Below are 27,943 nucleotides of genomic sequence, written 5' to 3'. Positions count from 1 at the left end.
CCACTCTCTCTAAAGGTGGCTGCAACCACAGCTGGTTTGTGCGGGAGTACCCTTCACCGCAGCCCATGCTTTCCCTTGTCACAGATGCCTCGGTGCTTGGTTGGGGAGTGCATCTGGACAATGTCAGAACCCAGGCAGAGCTATCGCTGTATATCAACATGAGGGAGCTGGGGGTGGTTCGCCTGGCATGCCAAGCTTTTCATGCCCATCTTCACGGCATGTGCATATCAGTGCTCATGGACAATACTGCAGCTATGTTCTATATAAACAAACAGGGTGGTGCTTGTTCCTCTCTCCTCTGTCGGGAAGCCCTCTCACTGTGGGACTTTTGCATTGCCCACTCTACACACCTGCAGGCATCGCACCTTCCGGGGGTGCAGATCGAGCTGGCAGACCGCCTCACGAGTGGTCCCTCAGGCTGAACATTGCTCACTCAATTTTCCAGAGGTGAGGCTCTCCCCACATGGACCTGTTCATGACGCGGAGCAACAGGAACTGCCAGAGATTCTGCTCCTTCCTGAACCACAGCCCAGGCTCCACAGCAGACGCCTTTCACCTGTCATGGACGGGTCACCTGCTATATGCATTCCCGCCATTCCCCCCATACACAGGGTGCTCCTCAAGACTCGTCAGGACAGGGCTTCCTTAATCCTCATAGTGCCAGCGTGGCCCTGCCACCACCCCGTCACCATGCTACTGAACCTCTCAGTGGACAGACCAGTAGCGCTCCCTCTATGTCCCACCCTAATATCACAGGACCACGGTTGTCTACAGCACCCCAACCCAGAGTCACTCCACCTCATGGCGTGGAAGCTCCATGGCTGAACCCTTTTTAGTTTCAGTGCTCTCACTCAGTTAGGGAGGTCCTGTTGGGGAGTAGGAAACCCTCCACTCGAGCCACGTACCTGGCTAAGTGGAAGTGTTTCTCCATTTGGTCTCAACAAAGGGGAACTGAGCCACAATCAGCCCTAATTCCCCTTATTTTGGACTGTCTTTTAGATCTAAAGTACCAAGGTTTAGCAATATCATCCCTAAGGGTACACCTTGTGGCCATTTCAGTCTTCCACCTGGGAACGGCGGGGGGGATCAGTGTTTGGTAATCCCATGGTGAGCAGGTTTCTTAAGGGCCTCAACAGACTTTATCCTCCAGGACGTCTGCCCGCCCCCCCCTGGGATCTCAACCTGGTCCTGTCATCGCTCATGGGGGCCCCCCTTTGAGCCCAGGGCTACTTGCCCTCTCTCCTACCTTCACTGAAAAGTGGCTTTCGTGGTGGCTATAACCTCTTCTAGAAGGGTATCCAAACTCAGAGCACTGACCTCCGAACCGCCTTACACGGTATTTTATAAAGACAGGGTGCAGCTGCTCCCCCACCCTGTGTTCCTGCCTAAGGTTGTCTCCCAGTTTCATGTGAACCAGGACATATTTTTACCTCTGTTCTTCCCTAAACCCCATGCCACAAACAGGGAGCGCATGTTCCATTCCTTGGAAGTTAGATGGGCCTTCGCTTTTTACACTGAACGCACAAAGCCGCCTTGGAAGTCACCACAGCTCTTTATTGCTCTTGCAGAAAGAATTAGGGGGGAAAGAATTAGGACTCCCTCCCAATCTCATCACAGCACATCTTGTCATGCATCCCGTTCTGCATCGGGACTTGCTATGACTTGGCTAAAGTTCCAACCCCGCCAATTACGGTGTACTCTACCAGAGCGCAGGCGGTGTCTGCAGTTTTCCTGGCGCAGGTCCCTATCCAGGACATCTGCAAGGCGGCAACCTGGTCTTCATTCCACACCTTCAGTTCCCACTACGCCATTACCCAGCAGGCGCGGGATGGTGCTGGGTTTGGTAGGGCAGTCCTGCACTCGGCAATTTGGTGAATTCCGACCCCTCCCCCGGGGTAACTGTTTGGAAGTCACCTATTGGAATGCACATGAGCAATCAGTTGAAGAAGAAAAAACGGTTACTTACCTCTTGTAACTGTTGTTCTTCGAGATGTGTTGCTCATGTCCATTCCAAATCCTGCCCGCCACCCCACTGTTGGAGTACTCCGGCAAGAAGGAACTGAGCAGGTGGCGGGTCGGCAGGGATATATATACACTGCCATGAAGGTGCCACTCTAGGGGTCTCCACAGCCGACCCGACAGGTACCACTAGGGAAAGGCTTCTGGCGATCGTTCATGTGGCACGCGCACACTCCTATTGGAATTTTCTGAAATGTGAGTTTTCCTGAACTTTATGTTCTGTAAGGGCACTCGGAAACTCCATGCTGCATAAACAAAGGCTTTTTTTTTTTTTTTTTTGCTATCCAATAAGTAATCTTGAAACTTTGTGTATTGTACACTTCTTAATGCTGGGCTAAAAGGAAATCTCCAGGTAAAAAAAGTGCCCACTAGAAAGAAACAAGGCTGTAAATGTTAATCTTCTGTTGGTTTTGTAGGCTTCTAGAACAGGATCTTTTTGCCCTGCTTGCACAGCTGGTGGAGCATCTTTTGGTACCACTTCAAAGGAAGTGTCCGCTGTTAACTCATTATGAGGGGTCATCCTTGCTGTGTGTGTGGGTATAAAAGAAAACTTTTCCTGAGGAACAAGAAATAGAGACCTGAGTTATGCAGACTTGGTCAGTTTAGGAGCAGCAGAGTAAGACCGGTTCTTGTATCCAGGATCAAAATGTGATTTCAACAAGATTTCTTTAGGAAGGAGGTTACCTTGAGAGAATGTCTCCTGCTTTGTTCAGGCCTTCCCTCTGAAACCTGAGAGGGTATCTGTGTAGCAGTGGTGGACCAGGGCTGTGTTTCTGATCTTGTGCTTTGAGCGTTGAACTTGTGCAGAAACCTTTATTCTACCTGACTGAAGATAAAAGCAGAGTTTTTGGATGTGTAGAACCCTGGGGCATCATGCATAAAGCACATACTAGGCACCCTTAAAATTTTAACCTGTAATTGAACAGGGTAAAGATAGTGTGTAACTATCTACATGGAAGACACTAAAAAAGGAGTCAGACCAAGATTTCCCCCTCTAACTAGTGCAGGGGTGGACAAACTTTTTGGCCTGAGGGCCACATTGGGGAATAGAAATTGTATGGCAGGCCATGAATGCTCACAAAATTGGCGTTGGGGTGTGGGAGGGGGTGTGAGCTCTGGGGTGGGGCTGGAGATGAGAGGTTTGGGGTGCAGGAGGGTGCTCCGGGCTGGGATCAAGGGGTTTGGAGAGCGGGAGGGGGATCAGGCCTGGGGCAGGGGTTTGGAGTGTGGGGAGAGGCTCAGGGGGTGCAGGCTACGAGCAGTGCTTACCTCAAGTGGCTCCTGGAAGCAGTGGCATGTCCCTTCTCCGGCTCCTACACAGAGGTGTGGCCAGGCGGCTCTCCACGCTGCCCCATCCGCAGGCAGCACCCCTGCAGCTCCCATTGGAGCGCGTAGGAGCTGGAGTGGGGCCATGCTGCAGCTTCCGGGAGCTGTGTGGTGCGGACCCAACCCAGCGCCCCGGCTAGAGTGGGGCCAAGGCGCGTGGTGCAGCTCGCAGGCCAGCTTAAAACAGCTTGTGGGCCGGATCTGTAGTTTGCCCACCCCTGAACTAGTGGGTAGTTGCTGGGCTACTCTGGAAAAATTCATACATTACAAGTTAACTAAGGATATCTAGTTAACTGCTCCCTATGTAGGTCCATCTGTGGCCGAATTGCATGAAATCTTCAATATCAAGTGAAGACAATATTACCCAAGGAATATTTTGGACTGCAGAGTTCATTGAAGCTGAACTTTCTACAACTGTCTTAGGTGCTACAATGTGTCCTTTTTACATTTCTAGGGCTGCTGTAGAATGGCTAACCAGCCACATGCAAGTAAGGTAATGAAGGCTGTAATCTTCAAACTTTCATACTTTTAGATAGGCAGAGCACCTGCAGCTCTCATTGACCTCTATGGGATTTGTGAGAGCACAGCACTCCAAAGTCAAGCAACTCTGTATTTAATTGCTTAGTGTAAGATACATGTAAGAGCCTAATTTTCGGGCCACTCATAGTTGCAAAGTTTGGCCTGAGTTTCCTGTTCTGAGGGAATTTGGGAAGTCTCTTTCAAAAACTAATTGCGTGGACAGTTGAGTTAGATGTGGATGGCAAGTTGGTCAAATGACTACAGTGCCATTGATTTGCTAGTAAAAGCACTTGACTATGTTTTTGATCAAGAGAATACGTGGGTAATCTGACCATTTTCAGCTGGCAGAGCCATCTCTTGGGCATGGCGACTTGGGGTGACCACTTTGGGCCCCGCGCTTCGATAAAATCATGAGGAGGTGGGCATGAGGAGGTGGGTGGGCGAGTGAGGTGAGGAGGTGAATGGGCAGGTGAGCAGCAGGCAGGTGGGTGAGGAGGAGCCCCCCTACCAGAACCTCCCCTTCCCCCCAGTGCCTCCTGCTCACTGGCATGCCCCGCCGATCAGCACCTCCCCTTCTCCCCCCCAGCGCCTACCACCTCCCGTGGATCAGATGTTTTGTGGTGTCAGGAGGCGCTGGTGGGGAGGAGAGAGGCGCGAGGGTGCAGCATGCTTAGGGGACGGGTGGAACGGGGCAGGGAAAAGGGTGGGGTGGGAAGAGGCAGGGCAGGGGCAGAGTGAGGGTGGGTAGAAGCAGGTCGGGGGTGGGGCCTTTTGGCAAGGGGTAGAGTCGGGGCAAGGCCTGGGTGGAACCGAGGGAGAGCACCCCCTGGCAGATTTGAAAGTTGGTGCCTATGTCCCAGGCCCTGTGCCTCCGTAGGGATGACCCTGTCAGCTGGGGAGGCTTATTTTAATCATAAGCTGGATACTGTTTTGAATGGTATTTTTGGAGAAAAAGTTCTTGTAATCTCCCAGGGCAGGCAGTCTGGAATGTAATCATTCTATATCTTTGCTCTTCTTCACAGTTAATAGAAAATCCTACACGTTTTTTGTTGTTTTGTTTTTATTACAGCCTGGACTGGCATAACAAATGATGAATGGATTCTGTCAATTCAAGCAAAGACTTACTTCACAAAATTCCTGTGCCTTTCATCTCCCAGAGTAACTGAGTCAATTGTATGTATGAAGAGTTTTATTTCTTCAAGCACTTCACTCCAGATAGAAATCATAGGTGTCTGAAGGAACAGCAATTTGGCTGTTACTTACACTATACAAAAATCTCAGAATGAGAAGTTGGACCAGTACAACTTCTTAGGGGAAATACTATGCATGTTGGAGGTACTGAAAGAAACCTCTCTGTGACAGTCTTTTAAAACCATTTTTTAAAAAATAAAATCACAGCTGTTTGAAAGATGTGTGGAGATTTTGGATGCTAGTCTTGAAGAGCAATTATTGGTCAGGGTGCAGATGAGGTATGAAAGGTTTATGATAAACTGCAGAACCACATCCAGTCTTTATCATGTGTTCATTTATTTCAGCTGTCATGAGGCTATCAGTCAGGAGTCCTTGGACCTTGACATTTGAACAAGCACACTAAAGCACTTAGTTTCATAGTACTGATGCCTTCAAGGTGTTTAAGCTTGCTTTTTGTAATGCGGGTCTTATTGTTACCTTTAGAGTGAACTGAATGCAGAAACTTACTCAGACACAGATCATCCCTATTTACATCTTCTTCAAATTGTCTCTGCTGCATAAATAAAAGCTCTGGGGATAAGGAAGGATGATATTTACTCTTTGATTCTACATTGTGTACACTGACAGCTATGAGATGAGCATTCTATATATGTCTCAAGGAAAGATAATGGAAATACTTTAACATTAGAATTTCAGTGTGATGGTTGCACATTAGATTCTAACCAGCATTGACATGTTCACTTTAAAAGTGCAATATTTATTGTCATACATACCACAACTTTGTAAAGCTGCATAGAAAGCTGCTAGTCATGGAACTGTAACTTTTTAAAAAAAAATTATTTCTCACAAAAGATGACTTAATTTATTTTTAACCTTAGTACAACTAAGCAATGCATGTGGTAGGAGAAAGTTGGAACATATGAGTTGCTCGGAGACTTGGTTCATGGGAAGATTATTCTCTTGTAAACCCACTGAGCTGCAAAGTCTTCAATATTGCTGGGATAAATTTTGATGGGAAAATAAAAGAAGAGCTAGGGTAATCTATCAAATAGCTGATCATTATTGTTGTAATCAAGCTTCCAATGTGGAAAACCAAAATTAAATTACATTGTGGGGAGACGGGGGACGACTCCCAGTGAGAGTGAGCTGTTTCTTTGAGTAGTGGCCCTGTGGGTGCTACACTGTAGTTGTCTGCGTCTGTGTGCCGTTTGATCGGAGAACTCTGGTAGCAGTGTCTGTTCAGCCTGCACATGAGCTGCTCCTCACCTGCCATGAGGCTAGCAAGCATGCAAGAGGGAACCCTCCTCGGTTCCTTCTCAACTGCCTCTGGATAGAGACAGAGCTGTAGCTACCCATTTGTAGATGGTTAACTCTTTTAGAATAGCTAATTTTTAGCTTCCTTTGAAGCCTTTTTTCTTTCTTTCTTTTGCATTTTATGTTGGCCATGCTTAGAAAAAAGGAAAGGACTTGTCTCCCACCAGCCCCTGTGCAGGGCGACCCACCTGGAAAAGGGTATGCCCAGCTCTCTGAGCTTCGAAAAGTGCCTCAGTGACTGATGGACGCTCTGTGTGTTTGCTGCCTGGGAGAGAAACACATGCCACAGAAGTGTGGCTTGTGTCAGTAACTGAAGTCCAGATCCAGGAGAGACAGAGAATGGAGGGCTCCAGTTCATGGAGTCAGCCCTTCAACCTCCAGAGTCCCTATGGGAGCCTTCACCACAACCCTCTACTTTGAATGGAGGTGAGCCCAGAGAGATGCCCATGAGCCACTCACTTAAGGCCTTAAGAAAAGGTCTGTGAGTCCCTGTAGCGAGCCCCAATCAAGCTGAAAATGATCTCCGTCTCAGTCAGTATCATCAAGTACAGATGGCACTGATGCCATCTAAATCTGGTACCCAGGGCATGCGCAGTAGTGAGCCAACAGAGCAAGTTGGGTTGCCTAAAGATCCAATGGGCACAGGCAAGTAAGCAGCGGTACTACAGGGGCACGAAAAACAGAAGATTTGCCATAGGGAAGGTTCTGTTGGTCCGACTTCAACATCGGCACGACCTGTGGTATGCCAGGCACCGACGGATCTTCCTACCAGGTCCACATCTCTGACCCTATCAATACAAGCCTCTTGGCACTGACAACAACCACCAGTACAGATGCTGTCCATACCTTCAGATTTCCGGTACGCAACAGATCTTTTGGTGTCTGACGCACTGGACTCTCCTCTGCTCAGTACTGGGGCCCTTGACTTGCCAACATCTTCCTGCCACTGACCGCCCTTCTTGTCGGCGGAGTCAGAAAGTGAGCAAGAGGATGTGGTGTCCCGCTGTTTTTCTCACCCGCCATATGGGTCTCAGTTTCACTATAGACATCATGATTATCGTCCCCCTGATCCAGAGCCTCCCTGCTTTGGCCAACCATGGTACTGACCACCTGGTCCCTTCCCATCACAATGGCCATACTAGGATTCTTGGCAGGCTCAAAGACAGCAAGCGTCCCTTACCTCTAATGTGACCTACAGCAACCGAGGAAACGCCCTCCTGTGGTTGCTGCCTTCAGGGCTTCTGAACCCCGAAGAGGAAAAGGAGGAACTGGAGGCTGAAGTGGAGGAAGTCACTTCTCCCACCCACTTCTCATTGTCCTCACCAAGGGATAAATAGAAATAAGTTTATTGTAAAATTAAACATTTTTATGTAATGTCAGTCTCATGCTGCAGTATTGAAATATTAATCAACATTTTTTCCTATTGTATACCTAATTTATGAGTGTTACACTTTTTCTACATCCATATACTGTATGGAGTAGAAAGATGTTAAATGAATTTTAAACAGTATCCCTTTTGGTCAAAAGGCAGTTTGAATAGGCTGGACTTACTGGAATTCAGGAAAGAAGCGGAGGGATTGAAGTATATATTCAGCATTTCCAGAATAGCTAAGGAGAGAGGTGTAGTTTTCAGTCTTTCCCTGTTCTGACATTTCAGTGAACTATATCGGGAATGCAGCTTCTATTAATGGTATATATTCTCAGCTCTAGAACTCCAAGAGGATGAGGTTGGACATACATTCCCCCCCAACCCCGCACCCCCTTGTCTAAGTGTAGGAAGGTAGAGGGTGCCAGCTAGTCTTAAATTGTGTTGACTTCTGTTCAAGAAACAAAACTTTGGATGTTGACAATCTTACCAACTGTTCATCAGTTTCTCATCTCTTCTTTAAAGGGATCAGGGGTTTGAAAAGGTGGTTTTGAGGCTTCTCTTACTGGGTCAAGGAAGTTCAATGGTTCCAGACATAGAACTGGGTTTGAGGCAGAAACTAACACAACCTCATAGCAGTAGTGTTTTTGTTCATTCTTTTAGACCTGATGCTGCACAGTTGACCACAAGGTTCTTGTTGACTTGCCTGCAGAACCTAGCAGAGGTGGATGGTATTGCTCTTGAGTGTTGCTCCATTCTGTCTGAGATAAAAATGAACAATTGCTGCTCTGCCTCAGGGGCTCCTCCTCTTTTAGTACATAGGGATCATTTGTCCTCACACATGAGGACACTGAAAGTTAATTAGGAAACATGGGCTGTGATGGAGTTCATATGTTGACAACATGTAGATCTGTCACATGGCATGTATAGTTTGGGCTGCGACACTAGAAGAAATTGTTCAATGCCTAGATGGATGTCGGGCTTTGATAGGGGCTACCTGGCTGTGATTTAATGCCATTAAGATTGGGAACGTTTTTAGGCAAAGGGAAGCTGCCAGTTGATGAGGATTTTATTGACATTCCTGAACTATAATATGTTTGTAATGCAATGTGTTACTAGACCTTGGGCTCCTCACAATTGTTTGTAGGGACATGCACTTTGTGAGAAATATGCCTAATGTGCACTTTGCCAGTTACCTTTTGCCTTTATCTTCAGATTGGATCACTGATGATGCCCTCTCATGTTTGCTACCATTAAGACTAAAATTGTAACTAAAATCTAAGTAGCTCGCTTAAGTGGAGTTTCACACCAGAAGCTTGTAATGCTAGTGATTTGGGATCTGTTACTGGCTGCCAGAAAGCATCTGGATAGAATTCAAGGTGGTGGTTTTGATCTGTAAAGCCTCAAAGATTTGGAATCTGATTTCATCTTGCCCCATGCCAAACTGCTACATTTGAAATCAGTGGAGGTACTTGGGGTGGCGATCTTTTAGGTATAAATGAAAGGGAACTGCTAGTGAGACATCCTCCTTGAAGGGATCCTTTTGTTCTGGAATTTACTGCATGTGTACATACATGTGTGCATACATACACTCCCCCATCTACACAAGCCAAGGATTGTTCAACTTTTGGCCATACTTTGACCCACTGTCTCACTCCAGCATTGGGGTTGGAGAGATTTTTGTCTTCTGGTGTGTGTTTGGCAGTCCGGGGGAAAGGGGCGGAGTTGAAGGGTGTGGGTAGCTATATATAATGTGTTGTAATCATGGGATGGGCATTCCCCTCTCCCTCCCTCGCCCCCCCCCCCCATTACTGGATAATAGCTAATGTTGGTAAGGTGAATTTAACTTTTTATTAAAAAGTTCTCAAGCCCGGTGGGGAGTGAGGGATGGATGGAATGGCTGGGCAATGGGTTAGTATTTAGCTGCCAGTCAAACACTTCATTTTTCAGTGAAAGCAGTAGTAAGTTGTGTCTTAATTCTGCTTTTTATTTCTGTTATGAAAGGAAGTCAAATTAGGTAGGCCTGGCCTTGGAACATACCTTATAGACACACACACACACACTGCTAACTGTCAATCTGTGCCAGGAGTGGGCAAACTTTTTCGTCTGAGGGCCACCTCTGGGTATGGAAATTGTATGGTGGGCCATAAATGCTCACGAAATTGGGTTTTGGAGTGTGGGCTCTGGTGTGGGGCCAGAAATGAGGAGTTCAGAGTGTGGGCGGAGGCTCCAGGCTGGGGCAGGGGGTTGGGGTGCAGGTGGGGAGGTGAGGGCTCTGGCTGGCGGTGCGGGCTCTGGAGTGCAGGAGGGTGGGACCAAGGGGTTCGGAGGGGGGGAGGGGATCAGGGCTGGGGCAGGGGTTTGGGGTGCTAGAGGGGGTTGGGGTGCAGGCTCCAGGTGGCACTTACCTCAAGCAGCTCCCAGAAGCAGTGGCATGTACCCCCTCTGGCTCCTACGCAAAGGCGCGGCCAGGCAGCTCTGTGCTCCCTTCTGTCCGCAGGAAACTGTGGCCAATGGGAGCTTCACGGGCGGTGCTTCGTTGCTGTCCCTACACGTAGGAGGACATGCTGCTTCTTCCGGGAGCCGCACGAAGCCACAGCATGCACAGAGCGGGGCAAGCCCCGGACCCCACTCCTTGTCAGAAGCTTGAGGGTTGGATTAAAACGTCTTAAGGGCCGGATGCAGCCCCTAAGCCATAGTTTGCCCACCCCTGATCTATGCACAGATTTTTGCATTGGTTTAACTAATTGTTTAGCAACCAATACAGTTTAATTGGTGTTATCCCTCACACGGTTACAACTATAATGGTTTAAGGGTTTATAACTGCATGGCTTGTTTTGACAAGCTTCTAAACAGATAGATACACCCATGAAAAAATTGCATAGGCAAACCTTAAAGGGTAAGGGAAGAGATATAGATAATGCTTCAGTTTGAGCCCTATGAACCAATGAATCTACAATTGAAAAGTAAAGCTCTCCGCCATTGTCACTTGCAAATCGCATACTGTAGAAAACAGGGAGAAAAAAAAAAAGCTCTTTGGGCACTCAAATCTTTGTTCACAGACATCTAACGTTATTAAGGCTAAGTTTTTGTCACGGATATTTTTAGTAAAAGTCAGGGACAGGTCATGGGAAATAAACCAAAATTCGTGGCTGCCCATGACCTGTCCCTGACTTTCACTAAAAATATGCCTGACAAAAGGGGTAGGTGGGTTCAGCACCCACTGCTCCTGGGGCTCCTGGGTCCCCCACCAATGCAGTTTATGGGAGCTCCGGGGTCCCCCTGCCCCTGAGGCTGTGCTGCTGTGGGGTCCCCTCACTCTGCTGCAGGGTCCCCCAGCCACAGCAGGTCCTGCCGCCCACCCACTGTGGTTGGGCAGCTGCGCTGGGTCCCGCTGCCAGGTTGGGGGCTGGGAGCTGCATGAGAGGGGCTGGCTGGGAGCTCCAGTCCCAGAGCAGAAAATGTCACGGAGGTCAATGGAAGTCACGGATTCTGTGACATAATCGTAGCCTTAAACATTATCACTCATAATAAATCTTTGTGAGCTAACAGGATTCTAAATATTAACATGCAAATGATTATGCAGAACACCTTGCTCTGATTTGCTTCTTTACTGACCAACAGGGATCCTAGAAATCCATTTGCCACAGAAAAACATGGAATTTGCATTTTTACGGAGAACCTTTAGTTTTTACATTTTGTGAAAAAAAATTAACATATTAACTGTTAACTGTATTTTACTGAAAGAACCAGTGTCACTGTTTCAATGTGTGTAACCTCCCCTCTTGTGGTCGATTTTTGAATGCGCTTTTAATTTACATAGAGTAGAATCCTGTTTATCCAAGCCTCTGTTATCGGGCTCTCCATGTTAACTGATCCACCAGCAATAGGGCCCGGGTGGATGGTGGTTTGGTTAACACGGAGAGCCAGATAATGGAGGCTTGGATAAATGAGGGTCTACTGTATATCAGTAAAACATTGTATTCAGTTGATATCTATATATATTGTGGCTAGAGAAACTAAAGTTCAGCATTTCATTTTAGTCGCAGAAAACAGCGGTTTTTTATTTTTTAAGTCAGTTTTGGTTTTTTTTCTGAGGAAAATTAAGATCCTTGCTCGCCAGCCTCTCTGTCTCTGTAACCATTATCTGCCCCATCTCTCATAACCAAACCTATGATATTTTGTAGCTGAAATATTGTTACTAAGTTCCTGTTAGTTCTGGCAGTTAGTTACTAGAAATTGCAGAAAAAACTTCCTAGCTGCAATGCAACAGCATAAAAAATCATCAAGGGCCACACAACTGAAAATGTGGCACACACAGCTAAAAATACTTGAGGAGGGATGTCAAAATGCGAATCAGTGTTATTGAACGCCTTCCTGCAGGTGGAGAGAAGAACTGATCAACGTAGAGGCGATTCAAACATTTCCAAACAAGAGCTGGCAGGTCAAATGTCAGTATGACCACAGGAGTCCCTGAAAGCAGTGGCAGCACCTCAGCAGCATTTGCCACAGCCCCGAGATTTGCACAAGTGGCTGGTCTCTCTTCCTCCCCTTATGTGGGAGGGTGGTGCAATATAGGATGGAGCACAATATCAAAGGGCCAGGAAATGCCCAGCCCCTCGAGCTTGCTCTCAGACCTGGCTGACTGGAGCAGCTGCCCATCCCATCCTCCACATTTGCTGTGTTGGAAGAGAGCTATTAACAGGGATTCAGAGCACTCAACATGAGAGTCTGGTAAGGGGACCTTGGACCGAACCCCTTCCTCTATTCCTAAAGCATGCCCCATATCAGCTCTGCAGTGGCTCCTGGCTACTCGTTGCCAGCAGTGTCAGCTCTCTCTCCCAGTTCAGCAAACGAACCAAAGACTCCCTTTGAACGTCCAAAGTTTGAATCTGGTGCCCCTGGGGTGAGCTCATCCTATGTCCATGCCATATCTGAGTATCTCCCTTGAATGGAGAAAGGGACCATGGAAGACTTCTTCACCCAGTCCAGCACAACCCTTCAGTCTGAGCCTCCTCTTTCTCATGGCAAGAAAACTGGTTGAAAGGGTAACCACAGAATTCTCACCATCACCATAACTGGTTCTTCCAGGGGACTCTGTCTGAATTTTCATTCTCCATCTGAGGAGGAGGAAGATCAAGTAATACCTAAGAAAAGTATGTTAGACATTCAGACTCTTCTGGTTGCCCCCATATAAAGCACTAAGGGAAGAAAAAAGGTCCCCATATCCTCCATCTTCTGAAGAGTCTGATTCAGGGGATTCCTCCAGGAGGTGCTTCTAAAGGCACAAAGTGGAATCTGTTTCTCTTAAGCTGCATCCATCTGCAGAGTTCAGTAGGGCAAATGAACATCAGTCACAGCTTCCCTGTTCACCTTCATGGTGTACAGCAAGGCAATTAGTTCAGAAAAACCAAGGCCATATACATGTGCTGATTTTTCTAGGCATGCATACTCACAACCCTGCAAAAGGAAATTCTTGCTTAAGGGAGGAGGGCCAGCATTCCAGATCAGAGTTAGAGGATCAAATAGTAAAATAGTCACAAAACAAACAATAAAAAAAGACATGGAAGATAGATTTTTTTTTTTCAGGTGAAAGTGAACTGATTGCAGAGCCATTGGCCATTATCTTTGAAAACTCATGGTGATTGGGGGAGGCCCCAGACCACTGGAAAAAGGCTAATGTAGTGCCTGTCTTAAAAAAAAGGAAAGGAGGAGGATCCTGGGAACAACAGGCCAATCAGTCTCATCTCAGTCCCTGGAAAAATCATGGAGCAGGTCCTCAAGGATTCAATTCTGAAGCATTTAGAGGAGAGGAAAGTGATCAGGAACAGTCAGCATGGATTCACCAAGGACAAGTCATGCCTGACTAATCTAATTGCCTTCTATGATGAGATAACTGGCTCTGTGGATGAGGGGAAAGCAGTGGACATGTTATTCCTTGACTTTAGCAAAGCTTTTGATATGGTCTCCCACAGTATTCTTGCCAGCAAGTTAAAGAAGTATGGGCTGGATGAATGGACTATAAGGTGGATAGAAAGCTGGCTAGATTGTCGGGATCAAGGGTTAGTGATCAATGGCTCCATGTCTAGCTGGCAGCCGGTATCAAGCGGAGTGCCCCAAGGGTCAGTCCTCGGGCTGGTTTTGTTCAGTATCTTCATTAATGATCTGGAGGATGACGTGGATTGCACTCTCAGTAAGTTTGCAGATGACACTAAACTGGGTGGAGTAGTAGATACGCTGGAGGGTAGGGATAGGATACAGAGGGCCCTAGACAAATTAGAGGATTGGGCCAAAAGAAATTTGATGAGGTTCAACAAGGAAAAGTGCAGAGTCCTGCACTTAGAACGGAAGAATCCCATGCACTGCTACAGACTAGGGGCCGAATGGCTAGGCAGCAGTTCTGCAGAAAAGGACCTAGGGGTGACAGTGGACAAGAATCTGGATATGAGTCAACAGTGTGCCGTTGTTGCCAAGAAGGCCAATGGCATTTTGGGATGTATAAGTTAGGGTATTTCCAGCAGATCGAGGGACATGATCGTTCCCCTCTATTTGACATTGGTGAGGCCTCATCTGGAGTACTGTGTCCAGTTTTGGACCCCACACTACAAGAAGGATGTGGAAAAATTGGAAAGCGTCCAGCGGAGGGCAAGAAAAATGATTAGGGGACTGGAACACATGACTTATGAGGAGAGGCTGAGGGAACAGGGATTGTTTAGTCTGCAGAAGAGAAGAATGAGGGGGGATTTGATAGCTGCTTTCAACTACCTGAAAGGGGGTTCCAAAGAGGATGGATCTAGACTGTTCTCAGTGGTAGCTGATGACAGAACAAGGAGTAATAGTCTCAAGTTGCAATGGGGGAGGTTTAGGTTGGATATTAGGAAAAACTTTTTCACTTGGAGGGTGGTGAAGCACTGGAATGCGTTACCTAGGAAGGTGGTGGAATCTCCTTCCTTTGAGGTTTTCAAGGTCAGGCTTGACAAAGGCCTGGCAGGGATGATTTAGTTGAGGATTAGTCCTGCTTTGAGCAGGGGGTTGGACTAAATGATCTCCTGAGGTCCCTTCCAACCCTGATATTCTATGATTCTGTGAGTATTTTGAGTAATGTAAATTCTGATTGAGGTGCATTGAGATACAGATGCCCATAAAAGCTATAGCTATATATGCCTCATACACCCTTCCACAGTGCAACAGTGGGATACAGTGTTCTTGCCACATTGACAAGATTGTGAAAGTATTGGATTGTCCATCCTCAGCTGTGGGTCACCATGCCCTTAACTATGAGGCTGTAATTCACTGCTGCTGCTGGGGGGTCACCATGCTTTAATGTCCTGGTTTTTGCCCCCAACTTCTGTTGCAGTTTGCCGTGCCTTGCCTCCACTTCCCACCCCAAGTAGATGATTATGGAATGATGAAGGACAACAGCCCAGTTCTGGAAGGGCTGGCAGGCAGGAAGGGGCTTCTTGACCCACTACTTCTTTATTTCTACTGCATGATCATCCCCCGCCCCTATCTCCATTACGTAAGGCCAAAAGGCTCCTTGCTGTGCTCCAGTCAAAATTTATCCTGTAATCATTATGATAGATAATGTGCGTTTCCCTGGTCAGACAAGGTGAGTGAGGTAATAACTTTTATTTGACCAACTTCTGTTGGTGAGAGAGACAACAGTGGTGGGGGAGGTTTAGATTGGATATTAGGAAAAACTTTTTCACTAAGAGGGTGGTGAAACACTGGAATGCGTTACCTAGGGAGGTGGTAGAATCTCCTTCCTTAGAGGTTTTTAAGGTCAGGCTTGACAAAGCCCTGGCTGGGATGATTTAATTGGGGATTGGGCCTGCTTTGAGCAGGGGGTTGGACTAGATGACCTTCTGGGGTCCCTTCCAACCCTGATATTCTATGATTCTATGACAAGCTTTGGAGCTACACAAAGCTCTTCTGAAGTTAAAAGCTTCTCACCAACAGAAGTTGGTCCAATAAAAGATACTCTCACCCACCTTGCCTCTCTAATATCTGTGACCAGCACAGCTGTTACGACAAGACTGCACTTTCCTTAATGTCAGAGTGTTGTTTCTAACTGGGAGAGTTCTGAAAGAGTCGCTTCCTCACTGGACAGCCAAATCCAGGCAGGCATAGTCTCAGCCCTCTTCTTCAGGCATGCAAACCACTGGGGGCATCAGGCAAACAAGAATAAATAACTAAAATAAGAATAGTTATCTGCCACCCTAAATATCTCTTGCATGTTTTTTTGACACGCAAAACTAACTTGGGTGGACAGTATTGCGAGTATTGTCCCTCTCAGCCTATTTTAAAAAAAAAACAAAAAAAAAAAAGCGCTGCCTAAAGGCTTCTTCCTGAGAAGAGGAGTCTGGGCATGCAGACAGCCATCCCATCTATGGGAGTAATACAACCTGTCCCTTCTCTGAAAAGGGAACAAGGCCTTTATCTACCTCTCCTCAGGGTGAAGATACACACGTCTACAAATTTCAGAGGGGTAGTCGTGTTAGTCTGTATCAGCAAAAACAACGAGGAGTCCTTGTGGCACTAACAAATTTATTTGGGCATAAGCTTTCATGGGCTAGAACTCACTTCATCACATGCATGGAATGAAAAATACTGTAGGCAGGTATATATATACAGCACATGAAAAGATGGGAGTTCCCTTACCAAGTGTGCGGGGGGGGTCAGTGTTAACGAGGCCAAATCAGTCAGGGTGGATGTGGCAGTTGACAAGGAGGTGTGAGTATCAACAGAGAGAAAATTATTTTTTGTAGTGACCCAGCCATTTCCAGTCTTTATTCAGGCCTAATTTGATGGTGTCAGGTTTGCAAATTAATTCCAGTTCTGCAGTTTCTCATTGAAGTCTGTTTTTGAAGTTTTTTTTTCATTGAAGAATGGCCACTTTTAAGTCTGTTACTGAGTGTCCTGGAAGATTGAAGTGCTCTCCTACTGGTTTTTGAATGTTACAATTCTTGATGTCTGATTTGTGTCCATTTATTCTTTTGCATGGAGACTGTCCGGTTTGTCCAGTGTATACGGCAGAGGGGCATTCTGGCACATGATGGCATATATCACATTGGTAGATGTGCAGGTGAACGAGCCTCTGATGGTGTGGCTGATGTGGTTAGGTCTGATGATGGTGACCCTTGACTAGATATGCGGACAGAGTTGGCAATGGGGTTTGTTGCAGGGATTGGTTCCTGGGTTAGTGTTTATGTTGTGTGGTGTGAAGTGGCTGGTGAGTATTTGCTTCAGGTTGGGGGACTGTCCATAAGCGAGGGCTGGCGTGTCTGCCAAGGTCTGTGAGTGAGGGATCGTCCTTCAGGATAGGTTGTAGATCCTTGATGATGCTCTGGAGAGGTTTTAGTTGGGGGCTGTAAGTGATGGCTAATGGTGTTCTGTTACTTTCTTTGTTGGGCCTGTCCTGTAGTAGGTAACTTCTGGGTGCACTTCTGGCTCTGTCAATCTGTTTCTTCACTTCAGCAGGTGGGTATTGTAGAACGCTTGATAGAGATCCTGTAGGTGTTTGTCTCTGTTTGAGGGATTGGTGCAAATACGCTTGTATCTTAAGACTTGGCTGTAGACAGTGGATCATGTGGTGTGGTCTGGATGAAAGCTGGAAGCATGTAGGTAAATATAGCGGTTAGTGGGTTTCGGGTATAGGGTGGTGTGACCATCGCTAATTTGCACTGTAGTGTCCAGGAAGTGGATCTCTTTTGTGGTCTAGTCCAGGCTGAGGTTGATGGTGGGATGGAAATTGTTGAAATCCTGGTGGAATTCCTCAAGGGGCTCCTTCCCATTGGTCCAGATGATGATGATGTCATCAGTGCAGCGCAAGTAGAGTAGGGGCACTAGGGGACAAGAGCTGAGGAAGCGTTGTTCTAAGTCAGCCATAAAAATGTTGGCATACTATAGGGCCATGCGGGTACCCATAGCAGTGCTGCTGACTTGAAGGTATAAATCATCCCCAAATCTGAAGTAGTTGTGGGTGAGGATGAAGTTTCTTGCTGCAGGATATACAAAAGGAGCTGAGAAATTTTATCAAAGGGAAGTCCCATTAAAACACTTTTGTCTATTCTTCATTAGTGATCTCCTTTGTGGATATTCTTAGCTGTCCCATGCTGACTTGAGGCTGCTTTGGAACTTCCTCTTATCCTCCCCTCAGTGAAAGCATCTCTCCTCAGGAGGATTCTCAGGTCATTCAGATGGTGGGTGTGTCAGAGAGGATTCAAGTCAGGATTTCCAGTGAGCAAACTCATCAGGACACTTATCACCACAGATGCAAGGCTGGCGGGACAGGGTCAAGGCCCATCCAAGGGAGCTGGTCCAAACGTGAACAAGCACAGTGTAGACTGGTGAGAGATCAGGACAGTCCAATATGATATCAGGCTCTGCTCCCATATCTGGACTTCCCTCATGCAGACTGTGACAGACAACACCTCTGCCATGTCGTATGTCAGCGGACAAAGGGGAACAAAATCTACAGACTGTCCAAAGGAAGCTTATGTCCTATGACTTGAGCTGAGAAGAATCTGCAGTCAGTCTGCTCCCTTTGCATCCACTGGAAAGTGAATGTAACAACTCAGCAGGCAAAAGGTAGATCATACAGAATGGGGACTATACCGAGCGGTCTTCCATTTACAGTAACTCCTCGCTTAACGTTGTTGTTATGTTCCTGAACAATGCGACTTTAAGCGAAACGATGTTAAGCGAATCCAATTTCCACATAAGAATTAATGTAAATGAAGGGGTTCTTTCCAGGGGAATTTTTTTCACACATACACACACAGTATAAGTTTTAAACAAACAATTTAATACTGTACACAGCGATGATGATTGTGAAGCTTGGTTGAGGTGGTGAAGTCAGAGGGTGGGATATTTCCAGGGAATGCCTTACTGCTAAGTGATGAACTAGCTTTTGGCTGAGCCCTTAAGGGTTAACCCATTGTTGTTAATGTAGCCTCATACTCCGCAAGGCAGGACAAATGGAGGAAGGGGAGACAGCATGGCAGACAGAGACCCACACCCCATGTGTGTGAGAGAGATGCGCATTGCCCCTTTAAGTAGGCTGAACCCACTCTAAGTACACTGCCTTGCTAATTAATCAGCAAGTTGAGACACTAGCTGCTCCCAAGAAGCTCCCCCATGGAGATGGGGTAAGTGGGGTGCAAGAGCAGGGGGGAGGGGGACACCCTGACAGTGCCCCTCTTTCCCCCCCACCCCTACCCTACAGAGCAAGCAGGAGGCTCCCAGGAGCAGTTCCAAGGCAGAGGGAAGGAGCAGCACATGGCAGTGTGGGGAGGGACAACTGAACTGCTGGCAATTGATAGGCTGTTGGGCGGCTGCCGCACAGGGAACTTAGGGGGGCTGCCAGTCCACCCTGGTTCCAAGCCCCCACCAGTTAGCTCCAATGAGCTGCTCTTCCTGCAAGCAGTGGACAAAGCAGGCGGCTGCCAAACGATGTTATAAGGGAGCATTGCACAACTTTAAATGAGCATGTTCTCTAATTGATCAGCAATGTAACAACGAAACAAAGTTAACCAGATGACTTTAAGTGAGGAGTTACTGTACTGGTAAAGGAATTTGGTTTCCTAGCAATAAATCTGTTTGCATCCCATTTGAATCACAAAGATTCAGTGTTCTGCTCTTGCCAGTGAGATTATAAAGTCAAGGCAACAGATGCGTTGTTGCAAAGATGTCTAAAAGGGACTTACTTTTTTTTTTTTTTAAATATGCCTTTTCTTTCATCAGAATGCTTCAGAAGAAAAGCAGGACTCCTAATTCTGGTAGCCCTGTTCTGACCATGAATACCTTGGTTCTCTGACCTCCTTAATGTGGTACAAATACCTTTCCTCTGCTATCCATCCAGAAGGGATATGCATTACAAGGGCCAGTTGTACATCAGAATCCAGACAGTCGGAGCCTCGCTGCCTAGTTCTTGAACAGAGCCTCTAAAGCCAAAGAGGTTATTCAGAAGAGATAATATCCATGTTTTAAGGTTCCAGAAATACATTTAACGAAAGCTTATGCTCAAATAAATTGGTTAGTCTCTAAGGTGCCACTAGTACTCCTTTTCTTTTTATTTAACATAACACATTCAAGGTCCTGAGTGACGTTTACCCATTGGTACCAGGACAAGGGTCTCTCTCCTACATGTGTGTTGGTATTACAGGCTCTTCGATTTCTTCAGGATGGACTCAGGCTGGGCCTGATAGTTCAGACATTTGAAAATCAAGTTGCTGCTTCATCTGGCAGATTCTTAATTACAGCAGAGAATTAGTGGATTTCATGCTTTTTAAATGTCTAGTGTGCCTTTTTGAGGGTAGCATGACTTCTGCATCCTTCCAAAGTACAGAGTTCTTTCCTGGGATTTTACCTGGTTAACAGTTCCCTCACAGGTCCTCCATTTGAACTACGTATGAAGGTGGTTCCATTACTTTCTAGTAATGTGGCCTTTTTGATAACAATCATGGTAGTTCACAGGGTATCAGAACTAGGAGCACCTTATCTGGCACCTCAATGCTCTCAACTTTGACACTCATCTTTCCATACAGATTAAGCGATACTCAGAACCAACTGTGTCTTTGTACCAAAAACTAACTCCAGGCTCTGTAGAGTACCCTAAATACAACATGATATTTGTTGGATTTCTGTAGAGTTCCCAAAGTATATCCTCACTGCACAGCTCAATTCAGAAAGACAAATGCTTTCTTTGTTCTTTTATTATCCAGTGTCAAGAGGAAAGAAGGCTTCAAAATCTTCCATTTACATAGGGCTAAAATATAGTATCTCGGAAGCATAAGAGTAAAAATCATCTGATGTTGCCTTTGGTAAGTGGGTACTCCTCACTGTATTCCAGTAATTTTTAGAAATAAGTTACCCCCTTTCACATCTCTACATAACTATATGTATAGTATACCCCCCTCTTGTCTCAAGTGAACACTGCTATGAAAATCCCAATGTCCTGGGTCTGTGACCTCATTACAAATACAAATAGTTTTATTTTTGCTCTATTACAACAAAGGAAAAGTTTTCAGGTAATGAAGTCCACAGATCTAACCCACCCCAAATAGGCTGTCAATTGGGGAAAGGTAACGGTATTATTAATTGTCACTCAGTGGTTTGTTTGTTTTTGTTTTAAATTCATGCTCTTTTGGAGGATTGTTCTATTTAGTCTCAGTGCTTACTAGTATAATTAGTTTTTTTTCCCTGGGCCATGGAAGTGTTTCAGTTGGTGGCTTAACAGCGATGGAGCCATATCTCCCTTGCCACAGAATAACAGATCTGGTTTGCCCCCAAGGCTGCATGGATCAGAGACCTAAAGCCATAACTCATTTCTTGTAAATTTACTTTCTTGGAGTAAGGCATGGATAAACTTTCATATTCTGCATCAAGTATATTTCAGTTCAGAATGACTCACTCCAGAAAAAAATGTGAATGAATATTATGGACTCTTGACATTTAACTTATAACCTGCAACTTCTAATGAAACTTATCACATCTATAGTTTTAAACTGTGGTCAACTTTAAGCACTTGTAGAAAGGGGAAAGGTTTTGGAAGACCAAACTAGAAAAGTCCAAGAGGGAGGAAGCCACTAGAGGGTGCCAAAAGGCCTATTCTTGAATAATTAGGTGTAATTCCACTTCGACACTTACTGAAAAGTGCAGAAATTGGAATGCAGTAAGCAACTCGCTTGCATTACTGTGCTATTATTGAATTGTTACAGTGGGGCTCAAAGTAGGCATGTATGTTAATCAGAGAACAGTGAATCTACATAATTAATTTAAGTATAATGTAAGTCTATTTAGATTGATTTTAAAAATGTCTGTCTAAAGGAAAGTGTTTATTGATTCATTAAAATAACACAACTAAAGGATTTATGGATAAAATTAAATTATTTTGCTGAAAAGGGAAAATTTCTTATGATCTATGCTGTGTTGGGAAGGCATGACTCATTCTGCTTTGCCTCCTCTCCATTCCTCTGCTGCAGTGTCTTAGAATCCTACTGGAAACAAATTTTTGTGGTAAATCTAGTCATTCTTATTTTCTGCTGTATTAATGCTCCAGATGTATCAGATATCAAATTTATTTAAATATATAAATCTTTGATCCAAATTTTAACTGGTGTGTAAATATAAAGAAAAATGTTTGTCATGCATTGAAAACTGATCAGAATTATTTGTTATACAAATATTACACGTTCTTAAATCTGATCTGATGGCATTCAGCTCTTTTTTCATAGCTATGAACTAATTTTATGTACAGCTGTTTTCTTTTTAATTAAAAAAAAAAATCTTTTTTGTTGCTAGGTAAAATCCAGCAAACGAGGAGTTACCTTAATCCATTTTATGATCCCTGTCCAATTCTTAGTGGACAGCTGTATGGCTATGCACATGTAGTCACAATTGATACTTTGTTGCAACTTCAGAAGAGATCACTGATAAGTCAGTCCTCCCTCCAGAGTTGAGAAACTTCCATCACTCCATGTGCTGAAGTTTGCTTAGCAGGCCACTGGCCCCTACCTGTTACTGGGAAGGCCTGTGCCAAAGGGTTCAAGCCTTGGGTGGTCTGCAGAAAACCTTTTCCCAGCCAGTGTCGCTGTTGGAAGTGCCAGGATGAGAGCCATGCTACATGGCCAGAAGGGAACCATTAGTTTGTTTCACAGATTTTACCATTCTCAAGTTAACACATAAGATAGCAGTACTTTGGTGGAGAAGACACATATGACCAAGTATAATATTTTGTTGTAAACTGGTGCCACAGGGTTTTCCCCAAGCAGTAAGGTCTGGTGCCAATAGATGAAGGGTAAAAGATTACACATGACATTATATTTATGTCATGTACATATTCTTACCTATACCAGTTCTATCGTGATCATACATGCCAGTACATATAACACTATTCAGATAAAGAAAAGATAAGAAACCAGTTGGATTTTTTTTGTAATGCTACTTAGTACACTTTCCATGTACACCATATTCACTCCATATTTAAGTGTTACTTTACAATAGTATACTTTTTGGAGTTTAGGGTTCCTTGGATATGACTCTCTTTAATATTACTAGTTAACTGTTGAATCAGTATTTAAACTCAAGGACTATTACAAGTAGGTTTTCTAAATTTTGAAGTTTGACAACATTTTTGGGCATTACATTACTTTTATAATGCAACGTTTTGCATACAACCTCATGGTGGTTCTTCCTAAAATGTTAAGAAAAATTTGACAGTGCGTTTTACATATTGTAACAGTACATTTTGTATCCATCTGTCCTTTTTTGGTGTTTTATGCTAAAAACTGCAATTGCTACTATAATATTTTAAGTCTGAAAGAAAGCCAGACCCAACCATGTAATTAACATGAAGACTTGCTTAACAGATGGCTAGCTTGCATGGAGGAATACAAATTTAGAAACTTAGAAAAATGCCATATTGATCAGACCCAGGGTTAAGCTAATTGAATGTCTTATCAGACTGTGTCCAGTACCAGGTGCTTCATAGAAAGAAGCAAGAAGTCTAATGGTGGAAAAGTATAGAATAACTTGCCGATAGGTGAAACTTCTTCATAACAGTTGGTAGTTGTCTTATTTTTGGAAGCGTGGGGGTACATATTGCTTCTAAACGTTTATCCTTGTAAACACCTAATCTTTTTTCTTGAAATCAGCAAAGCTCTTGGCTTCAGTGATGTCTTGTGGCCATGAGTTCCATAGGCTAACTATGCATTATGTACAGAATACTTCCTTTTTTTCACTTTAAATTAACGTTCTCTTGTCATTGTTTTATGAGAGAAGGCAGATAGCGGTATTGTATATGTCTCTTACCATGTCCTGTTCCTTAAATGAAACATTTCAAATCTTTTTGTTTCTCCACATTTCTATCCTCTTCCCTCCCCCCATCCGTTCCTAGTTTTGCCTTTTCTTTAGATATTATATACAGAACTGAATGCAGTATTCCAGAAAGTGAGATCAGGACCCCATTAAAACAAACTAGATATAAAAATCTGACTTCCATTGATCTCCGTGAAATTTTCTGCCCTGGGGCTGGAGCTCCCAGCTCGCTGGCCCCTCTCCCCCCAGATCCCAGCCCCCACCCTGGTGGGGGAACCCCTTGCAGCTGCCCAGCCATGGCGGGCAGCTGGCAGATCCCGGAGCTCCCACTCACTGCAGTGGTGGGGGACCCTGGAAACCCAGCAGTGGGTGCTGAACCTGCCTCCCCATTTTGTCAGGGATATTTTTAGTGAAAGTAAGGAACAGGTCACGGCCTTCTGTGAATTTTTGTGTGTTGTCCATGACATGTCTGTGACTTTTACTAAAAATATCCGTGACACAAACTTAACCTTAGTTATAGATCATGGTTGCCTTCAGATTAGGCCTGTGTCCACATGACACAGTTGTCAGGTTAGCAGCTTGACTATAGGCTATAGTTTATACCAGGCAAAGCCAAACTGTGGCTTATGAGCCGCATGCGGTTCTTTAAGGGGTCAACTGTGGCTCGCAGAGCTCGGGGCTTGACCCTGTGTGGGGAGGGGCGAGCTGGTGCTCGCAGCTCCAGCCCCACGTGGGGGGTGGGGTTCCAAGCTCTGGGATTTGCCCTGCACGATGGTAAGCCGGTGTTTGCAGCTTCAGCCCCATTGGGGGGCTCCAAGGCTTAGGGCTTCAGTACCGCAGGAGTGAGCTGGTGTTCTTGGCTTCAACCCTGCATGGGGGTGGTGAGGCTGGGCTTCAACCCCACGTGGGGGTGGCGACTCACTGCTTGGGATTTCAGCCCGGCAGGCTCTGGCTAGCCACTGCTTAGGGCTTCAGCGGCACGTGCTCATTATAACAGGAAATTGCGTCACTGTAGTGCTGTGCAGACCTTGTGTGCTATTATCTTGCATTCTGCACACTACAGGCTGTGTTTACTATTCATAAGTCGCAGTTGAATAGTTGTAGATTTAAGTGTTAACCCTATGTTAATTTCATGGATGACAATGACATCTTCAAATTGTAAGAGACGCAAGTATGAAGAAAAACTTTTCAGTCAGAATGGGAAGAAGATTTTGCATTCACTAGTAAAGGTGGCAAACCGCTGTGCCTTATCTGGCAGTGCATCGCGCTCTCACCACAAGGCCAGCAACTTGAAACATCACTATAAAACAAATCACATTAACTTTTCCTCTAAATACCCACCTGGATCAGAATTAAGGAAAAACAAGCTAACTGCATTAAAATTACACCTCAACTGTCAACAGACCCTACTTTTGGCATTCAGGAAGGAAACTGACATGGCGACTGAAGCTAGTTTTGTTATGGCATGGAATATCACTTGTGCAAAACATCTGTATTGTGATGGAGAATTTGTTAAGAATATTGCGGAAGTGGTTGCAATTTTAGATCCAAGTAACACAAAACTTCAACAAGTAATACAGCAAATTCCAATTTCATGCCACGCTATGGAGAGGCAAATCTCCCAGATCAGTGCTGATGTTGCAAGCAAGATGCAAAACAAACTAAAGAATTCTCTAGCATTCAGCCTCGCTGTTGACGAATCTACAGACATTCAAGATAAAAGCACAGCTAGCGATATTTGTTTTCTATGTTTCCTCAGATCTAACTGTGAAAGAAGAAATGTTGGACTTAATGGTGCTAAAGGAAACAAATGTGCTGACATAAAGAATGCAATTGACAAAGCATTGACAAATATCAATGTACCGCTGGATAAACTTGTCAGTGTTGCAACGGATGGAGCACCTGCAATGGTGGGAGGGGAAAAGTAAGCCTTATTGGACTTTTGAAAAGCAGTCCCAAATTTCCAGAGTTTCTCCTTGTTCATTGCATCATCCATCATGAACGTCTCACAGGCAGATACTTCAAATATGAAAATGATATGAAAACAGTCCTGGAAATTATCAATTTCATCCGCTTGAATCAGAAGACTCATCAATAGTTTAAAAATGAAGACAAACCTAATGATGTCTCTTTCTACTGTATTGTGAGGTGGTTATCAATCAGCGATGTCTTCAATATGTTTGTGGGACTGTTTGAGCCGATCAGTGCTTTCCTTGAAGAAAAGGAGAAGTCCTATCCACAACTGAAAGATGAGCGATGGATGCAGGATCTGATGTTTTTCACTGATGTTATGCAAGATCTGCAAACACTCAATTTGGCACTCCAAGGGAAAGATAAGATTATTTCTGACCTTACTCAGACAGTCTTCAGCTTCTAGAACAAGTTAAAGCTTCTGCAAAGAGACATAGCATCAAGAGACTTCAACCACATTCCCTGTCTCAAGAGTAGGGTTAAACACATTTCCTGAAATCAAAGTAGAAGATCCAAACTTAAGGAATACGGAGGTAAATTACAAGGACTGCATGATGACTTTCAGACCAAGTTTGAAGACTTGCAGAAGCTGAGATCCTGCTTCGGCTTTCTTATAAACCCATCCATGATAAACTCCAGAAAGACCAGGTTCTAAAGATGATTCATAAATCACAGTCAACAATCAAGTTCTGGAAGCAAGTGCCAGGAATGAAGTATCCTCAACTCAAAAAGACTAGTGTGTGACTCATTTTCAATTTTTGGCACAATATACTGCTGTGAATCGCAGTACTCTGTAATGAAGTTTGTAAAAACGAAACATCGTGCAGTCCGTACAAATCAACATTTGACAGAGTTCCTCCATACCACCTTAACAACATATCAACCAGATTTCCAGAGACTTAGGACCAGGATGGAGACCCACAGTCTCTAGCTCTAGTAGTAATTAGCCATGATACAGTAAGTAGGATGCTAATATTTTAAAAAATGCATGTGTAAAGGTTGTTCATGTCTTGCGGCTCCCAAACTTCTGAAAATATCGTATGCAGCTCAGACAGTCGGTAAGTTTGGCCACGCTTGGTCTATACCACTGATAAGTTAGTTGTGTGGTGGTGCTTCACACCCAAGTGTTAAGTGAGAGGTGTTTGTGCATGGACAGGACTCAGATTCGGGGCAACACTCAAATAAGAACCAGAGTTAACTTTATTGTAAAGACAAGGCCTAAAACAGCCATTCTGGGAATTTTGCTGAAAACATAATTACAACCCATCACCTCCTTTTTCACACACCCTTCCCCCATAATTCTCCCAACTGCCATGGAACCGTCAGCCTTCCCCTCCCCTCCCCCCCAAACATTTTTTCTGATAGCTCTCGAAACTCTGTATTACTGGTTCTATGACACTGCCAGTTTTCAGAAAAAAAATCATTGGCTCTCTATTCAGGTGTACATTTTTGGCTCTGCTGACGTGAAGAAGTTGCAGAGCCTAACCCTTTGTATATAAAACATAGGCATAAGTATTGCTGGTGTAGCAAAATGCTGTAATTCTGTATTGTTCTGGCTACTTTCAAGAGAAATAGTGCTATTTCATAAAACTGATTGGTGTATCTGTAATTTCATGCAGATTGTGTTTTGATCTGGTGAAATTTTGAATCGGTTACAGTGGTATTTTTCTTTTTCTTGTAAATGTTAAGTGGTGGTTTAACCAAGTGAATGTACATGGCCCTATTTGCATATTTTGAAGTCGGAGGTATTCCACTGTGGGTTCTACATGATGTGTATTGCTTTTCCCCCGACCTGGCTTTTATTCCTCCTAGCCTGCTCCCTACAATGCAAGGGAGGGTAACTCTCGAGCTCTCTGCCTGCCGGAAGTTCATTAAACAGCATTTCTTTCTCTCTCCTTAGCCCTGCTGCTTGTTTACCATGGACAACCAGCCATGTTGGGAGCTATGTTGTATATTAACTCCCAGGTACAAGAGGCAGAGGGAGTGCTTTGTGCCAAGATCTTGTCACGCTTTCTGGGAGAGGGAAAGTGAATGAGAGGGAGGAATAATGTAAGCCAAATGCTAGTTGTCACTGCAGACTTCGTTTGAGGCTGAGATAAAAGATGCAATGCATTCTGAAAAACAGTAACTCTGAAAAGGACTTCCTGCTCATAGTGGACAAACCAATTGAATATGAGCTCCCAGTGTGATATAGAAAAATTGAAGTAATGCGATCCTTGGATGTATAAATGGAAGAGGAGTGATGAGGAGTAGGGAGGTGATTTGACCTCAGTATATGGCATTAATAAGACTGCCCCTAGACACCAGAATTGTATGTAGTATTCAACATATTTTAAAGGATGTTTGAAAATATTGGAGAGAGTGTATTAAACAGCCACAAAAATGATTTGAGGTCTAGTGAAAATGCCTTACTGTGAG

At 44.8% G+C, this 27,943-nt stretch overlaps 1 protein-coding gene across 14 annotated transcripts in view; it reads left to right on the top strand.

Moving 5' to 3' along the window:
* The window catches only part of SPIN1 (spindlin 1), a 110,056-nt gene that overhangs the window by 42,364 nt on the left and 39,749 nt on the right, over nucleotides 1-27,943 (top strand). For 8 of the 14 annotated variants that reach the window (XM_073344921.2, XM_073344929.2, XM_073344928.2 and 5 more), the window contains exon 2: nucleotides 4,934-5,037. The exons of 4 other annotated variants lie outside the window; for them this stretch is intronic. The gene's annotated coding sequence lies outside the window, so the exon portion shown is untranslated. Of the gene's footprint in view, nucleotides 1-3,799; nucleotides 3,839-4,933; nucleotides 5,038-20,460; nucleotides 20,560-27,943 lie in introns of all 14 variants that reach the window. 2 more of the 14 variants (XM_073344922.2, XM_073344920.2) reach the window with 2 other exon arrangements.

This window comes from Lepidochelys kempii, chromosome 5 (genome assembly GCF_965140285.1).
Source record: "Lepidochelys kempii isolate rLepKem1 chromosome 5, rLepKem1.hap1, whole genome shotgun sequence".
Lineage (NCBI taxonomy): Eukaryota > Metazoa > Chordata > Testudines > Cheloniidae > Lepidochelys > Lepidochelys kempii.
Note: the sequence above shows the minus strand (reverse complement) of the source record. Positions and strands in the feature narration are given on the sequence as shown.